This window comes from Suncus etruscus, chromosome 11, assembly GCF_024139225.1.
Source record: "Suncus etruscus isolate mSunEtr1 chromosome 11, mSunEtr1.pri.cur, whole genome shotgun sequence".
In the NCBI taxonomy this organism is placed as follows: Eukaryota; Metazoa; Chordata; class Mammalia; order Eulipotyphla; family Soricidae; genus Suncus; species Suncus etruscus.
The window spans coordinates 45,437,945-45,445,189 of record NC_064858.1 but is presented as its reverse complement, the minus strand read 5'-3'; positions in this window follow the sequence as shown (position 1 = coordinate 45,445,189).

Here is a 7,245-nt window from a genome sequence, read left to right as displayed (position 1 = left end):
TGAGAGGAAAATTTATAGCTTTGAAAGCACACATCAGGAAGGAAGAAGAGGCATACCTGAATAGCTTAATGACGCAGCTTATATAATTAGAAAATGATTTAAAAAAAGGGAGACAGAAGAAAATATCAAAGCTTATAGCAGAAATCAATGAAATGAAAAACCCAAAAAACAATCAAAAGATCAACAAAAGTAGAAGTTGATTCTTTGAAAATATAAAAAAGATTGATAGAACATAGGCAAAATTAACAAAAAGAGAGAAAGAAAGATAAAATTGATAACTTGTATCAGAAATGAAAAGGAGGAGATCACTACTATAACTAAAGCAATGCTAGGGAAAAGAAATATGGAGGCATTACTTTTCCCAATTTTAAACTGTATTGCAAAGCAATAGTTATCAAAATAGCATGGTATTGGAATAAAGACAGACTCTCAAATCAGTGGAATAGGCTTGAGTATTCATAGAATGTTCTCCAGACATACAATCACCCAATTTTTGATAAAGGAGCAAGAAATACTAAAGAGAGCAAGGAAAGCCTCTTCAAGAAGTGGTGTTGGCACACATGGTTAGCCACTTGCAAAAAAAGAAAACTCAGACCCCCAGCTAACACCATGTACAAAGGTAAAATCCAAATGAATTAAAGACCTTGATATCATACCTGAATCCATAAGGTATATAGAAAAACACATAGGTAAATCACTCCATGACATTGAGACTAAAGGCATCTTTGAAGCGGAAACAGCCCTCTCCATAAAAGTAAAATCAGAGATAAACAAATGGGAATATATTAAACTGAGAAGCTTCTGCACCTGAAAAAAAATAGTGTCTAGGATACAAGAGCCACCTACTGAGAGAGAGCAACTTTTAACCCAATACCCATCAGATAAGGTGCTTATATCCAAAATATACAAGGCACTGACTGAACTTTACAGGACAAAAACATCTAATTCCATCAAAAATGAGGAGAAGAAATGAACAGACACTTTGTCAAAGAAGAAATACAAATGGCTAAAAGGCACATGAAAAAATGTTCCTCATCACCAATCATCAGGGAGATGTAAATCAAAGCAACTATGAGGTACCATCTTATGCCACAGAGATTGACACACATCACAAAGAATGATAACAAGCAGTGCTGGCAGGGATGTGGAGAGAAAGGAACTCTTATTCACTGCTGGTGGGAATGCCATCTAATCCAACCTTTATGGAAAGTTTATGAAAAATTTATGGGAATTTCCAAAAACTGGAAATTGAGCTCCCTTATGATTCAGCTATACCACTCCTACGGATATACCTAGGAACACAAAAATACTATACACAAATCCCTTCCTCACACCTATATTTATTGTAGCACTATTTACAATAGCCAGACTCTGGAAACAACCAAGATGCCCTTAAACATATGAATAGCTAAAGAAACTGTGGTACATATATGCAATGGAATATTATGCAGCCATCAGGAGAGATGGTGTCATGAAATTTTCCTATACATGGATGTACATGGAATCTATTTTGCTGAGTGAAATAAGTCAGAGGGAGAGAGATAGACACAGAATAGTCTCACTCATTACATTTTTGCAATCATTCTCAGAGACAAAAGAGAGGAGGGCTGGAAGGTCCAGCTCACAACATGAAGCTCGCCACAAAAAGTGATGAGTGCAGTTAGAGAAATAACTACATTGAGAACTATCATAACAATGTGAATGAATGAGGGAAGCAGAAAGCCTGTCTTGAATTCAGGTAGGGGGTGGGGTGGGAATGAGAGAGATTTGGGACAGTGGTGATGGGAATGTTGCACTGATGAAGGGGGGTGTTCTTTACATGACTAAAACCCAAGAACAATCATATTTGTAATCAAGCTGTTTAAATAAAGATATTAATTAAAATTAATTGGTTCAGTTACCATGAGAAAATATTATTCTAAAAACTAAAAGTAAAATATCATGAACTTCTGCCCCATTTACAAATCCAGAAGGGAGTTGAATAAAACTGCAGATACACTGTAATGTAAACATATGCCAACAGTTAGGTATCCCCAATCCTAACAACTACAGACTGACCAAGAAGTGTTTTCTCCTTTTCTTTACCACTCAAGACAGGAAAGTGGACAGTGGCATCACTCCCCATTCTGGAGAAGCAAGGAATCATTGCCCCCACTCCACTAACACAGAAAAGCACTGAATAGCTGTTGAGTTCTACCTTTAACTCCCAAAGAACACCATTAATAATCAAATAATAAAGGAATTTAACTGTATCAATGTATGATAATAGTTTAAGGAGATTCACAACTATATCAGGTCTTCGTATACTGCCAGAGGACTTTAAAATGGCAATATACCAATGTTTAAAGAATAAAGCCTTGGGAGCCTTAGTGATTGCACAGAAGTAAAAATGTTTGCCTTGCTCACAGTCAACCCCATTTGATCCATGGCATCCCATATTGTCCCCCAAACCTGCCAGGAGTGACTTTTGCGTTTAGAGCCAAGAGTAAACCCTGAATGCTGTAGTTGTAACATCCCAAAATAAATAATAAAACCTGGTGAAAAATTAGAACAAAGAAGTCATGAGCTTGAAAAAGTCTGTTGGACAAAACAATTAATTAAATTATTCTATAAGAAATAAAGGTGCTAAAAAATCATACAAAGTCTGACTGACAAAATGAAGAAACTTTGAATTGAACCAGTGACCTTGAGAGAGGATATAAAACTCATAATTAAAGAAGTAATAAAATAGCAGAGTGCTAAAAAATAAGGATAATTTAAGAAATATTGTTAACAGTACCATGGGAACCACTACAGAGTCCAGAAGGTAGGGAGAGAAAAAGGGAAAGAGTGATTCATTTAATAAATAATACCTGAGAACTACCCCAAGATGAAAAGGGATGCTGATTAACTGATCCAAGAATACCAATCAAAGTAGACCTGAATATGAAACCAAAAATGTAATACACAAAATGGCAAAAAACAAAGATATTTACAAAAAGTTTAAATAGCAAGAAAGGATGCAAACCTTATATAGAGGAGATACATTATAAATTAATGTCATGCTTCTAAATTAAAATTACAGGAAAGAATAAAATAAAATATTTTAAAACAATAAAAGAAACTCCAACTAGAATAAGGTTCTTCATATCTAAAAAGTATTATTAAAAAATCTTAGTGAAAATTTGTGGGGTTTTGTATTGTTTTGTTTTATTTTTTTGTTTTGTTTTGAGGCCATACCCATTGGCACTCGGGATACTCCTGGCTATGATCTCAGAAATCTCTCCTGGCTTTGGGGGACCATATGGGACACCTGGGGATCTAACTGCAGTCTGTCCTAGGCTAGCTCTTGCAAGGCAAATGCCTTGCCTCTAGCACCACTGCTCTGACCCCTGGAAATTTGTTTTTGTCTAAATAAATCTTCTATCTACACTGTAAGAACTCATTCAAGAAAAGCCAAATGGCAAAAAAACAAACAAACAATCAAAAAAAACAACAACACCCAAATCCTATTAGATAAATATTGAAAAATACCATTAGATTCACAATTTTTTGAAATGTTAATGTAATGAATTATCACATCAAAACAATTAGTGGCTAAAAACCCAACATTTAGCTGCTTACAAGAATACATATCAATTCTCAGATAAACATAGACTTAGAGCAAAAGGCTATTTATCATTAAATTAATATAAGTTAATAGTAATGAAAGAAAGCAGGAATGGCCTTATTGATATTAAACTAAACAGTAATCAAGATAAGGATGCTAATGACTGAGAGAAATTGACATTAGATTGATCACGTAATCAATAGAGTAAGCAAATTTTAATCTTATTAATAGATATATGCACAGAGAAATGGAGTAGTAAAGTACATAATGTAACTGCTGACAGACCTGAGTAGATACACTAATAAAATTAAATAAGAAACTTTACACATTATTCTTAGTACTAGACAAATAAACCAAGAGTCAAAACTTGAAATTGGATTAAGTTTCCAGGAAATTCTAAAATCAATTACATATTCTTCTCTAGTGCAAATGGGAAAATTCTCAAGATAAACCTTATTTTTGGGCGGAGAGATAGTGTGGAGGTAGTGTGTTTGTCTTGCATGCTGAAGGACAGTGGTTTGAATCCAGGCATCCAAGATGGTCCCCCAAGCCTGCCAGAAGCGATTTCTGAGTTTAGAGCCAGAAATAACCCCTGACAACAGCCGGCTGTGACCCAAAAAATAAATAAATAAATAAATAAATAAATAAATAAATAAATAAATAAATAAATAAATATTAAACATATTTTGGAGGGGGACAACTAAAGGTACACAATATAAAGTCACAAAAATATGTGACTTATATCAATTGTCCACAAATCCATAAAGGCAGAAATTTAACATAGAATAAAAGAAAGCTAGTAAGAGTTCTAATTAAAAGACAGAAAATATTTTATTAAAAAACAATTCCTTTAAGGGGCATAAGGGATAGCACAGCAGTAGGGCATTTGCCTTACGTGAGGTTAACCAAGGATGAACCTGGGTTCAATCCCCAGCATTCTTTATGGTCTCCCAAGCTAGGAGAGATTTCTGAGCACATAGCCAGGAGTAACCTGAGCTACACTGGATGTGGCCAAAAACAAAAACAAAACAAAAAAATAAATTCTTTCCATGATTGTAAATAAAGATACCTGTAGGATCTTATAGGAAAAAGGCAAAAAATAAATATAAGAGGAATTATATAGAAATACAATCCTGCTTTAGAAAAAATAACAGCTCAAATAAAAAAATTTTTTCAAGTCTTGAGAAATTAAACTTAAGAACAGCAAAAAAAAAAAAAAGAAAAAAGAAAAACCGGGGCTGGGAAGGTGGCACTAGAGATAAGCTGTCTGCCTTGCGAGCTTTAGCGTAGGACGGACCTTGGTTCAATCCCCCAGCATCCCATATGGTCCCCTCAAGCCAGGAGCGATTTCTGCGCGCATAGCCAGGAGTAACCTCTGAGCGTCAAACAGGTGTGGCCCAAAAAAACAACAAACAAACAAAAAACAAAAAACAAAAAAAAAGAAAAACCAAAGTAAAAAGGGAAGAAATTTTTACAATTACATCATAAATATATGGTATGAAAGCAAAAAGTTCAAAAAGTAAATTAAACAAGGAACTAATTTTTTGAAGTAATTAAATGGATAAAATGTGCCAAAATATATCAGAGATTAAAGGAAAGAAATTACAACAGATACTTAAAAAATATGAAAGGACAAATATCTATGAACATTTTTGTCACTAATTTTAAGAACATAGATGGAATAAATATTTTAGGATTGTATAAGATTTTGATACTATATGAAAAGAAATATTTAAAAAATCTGTATATATACAAATTTTTAAAATATTTCTTATATATATATATATATCACTTGTAAAGAAACTGAAATAGTAATTAAAAGTAATTCCAAGAACAAAAATCCAGGTCTAGAGGGAATCACCAAAATCACCAAAGCATTTTACCAAAACTTAAAATAAGTCATATTACATGTAATAATCACACTCTTTCAATAGAGCAAATAAATGAAAAGCAACAATCTTTTCTAGCAGAAATCAGTATTGCTTTGATACCAAAATCAGAATATTGTTTATAAAGAAAATTCAACTCTATATTCCTGATGGATATTAATGTAAAGATTCTCAACAAAACTATAGGAAATTGTATCCTATAATATATCAAAAGATCATACTTATCCCAGGAATCCAAATATGGTTCAATATATACAAATAAACTACATAATTCACCATAACAACATTAAATTAAGAGAAATATGATCATATCAATAGATTGATATATAATATTTTATGATAGTATTTGTTCTTGATAAAAACCAATAAACTAAGAATAGAAGTAATGGACAATCATGATAGTAATAGTCATATACAAAAAAACCTTTAGGTTTTCTATTCATTGGTGAAAACTAATATTCTTAATTTAAGAACATGCATGACAAGAATGTTTACATTCTCCCCAATTATTCAATATAATTTTAGAAATACTTGCCTAAGCTATTAGATAACAAAAATAAAAGGAATTCAAATGAGAAAAATAGAAAATCGAATACTTGCAGATGACTAATAATGTAGATAGAAAAATCCTAAAACCACTGTAAAATTCTTTGAAATAATAGCTCAATGTAGCAATATTAGACTCCAAATTAGACTCCAAATTAGACTCCAAAGTCAATGTACAAATGTCAGCCATATTACTTTTTATGTAATGATTAACTTGATGAGAAAGATAAAAACTAAATCACCTTCACACTGATCTAAATCTGATTTAATTCCTTAAAATGCGCTCACAACACAGTAATATATTTATTGCCTTATAAATATGCCCTAATTGCTTACTATTGTGGACCATCCATGTCAATACATTTATTTCAGAATATTTTTTGAGAAATAGATTTATGGTCATGTAGATAAAATAATGTTCCACAGAGCCTATGATTAATAAAAGTTATAAGAATTATAATTTACTGGGATAAATTAAAATATCTGATTCTAAAAGTTCTTAGAAACATAAAAAAATTAAAATATTCAAGGAATAATTCATACAAATAGAGTTGATGCAATCAACAAATGACAAAGTGAGGAAACTGAGTAGCTATATGATTTATTAAAAGCATAGATCAGGTACTGACATTGAGGGATATAGCAAAGTCATGTGGGAGATTACAAATTTGCATAGCTTGCAGTTTTATTAAAGTCTTGCTAGCATGCACTGGCAGAGTGCAAGATTATTGCTTTGCAATATTTTCATATATATTTATTTTCTCATTTAAAGAAATTCTTGGCATTACACTGTAGAATTTTGGTCCGAATTTTGAATACCATCCACAAAATAAAAAACACAAAACATAACTAATTGTTTCCAGTCCTGAAATCACTAAAATGAGTCACTTTAACATGAACAATAAACCGAAAATTCCTATGTTCTTTGTGTTAAAATACATATAAAGTTTTTTGTTGTTGTTGTTGTTGTTTTTGCTTTAGACATGAAATCTAATTTACCCCCATGGCCACACATTAATTTAGTTTAAGTAAATTTCAAGTCCCCAAACCATAGATAACACAAGTCAATGCTTCTGAGTCTATTTATTTGCATTTTCCCCTGAACTTTTTCCCTCTACTTATGATTTATCAGGATTGTAGATGCCCACTAGGTAGTAACTGACAAAAATCACACTTAACTGTTGCACTAACAACAGCAGGAAAGAGTTTTGTGAGAGAACT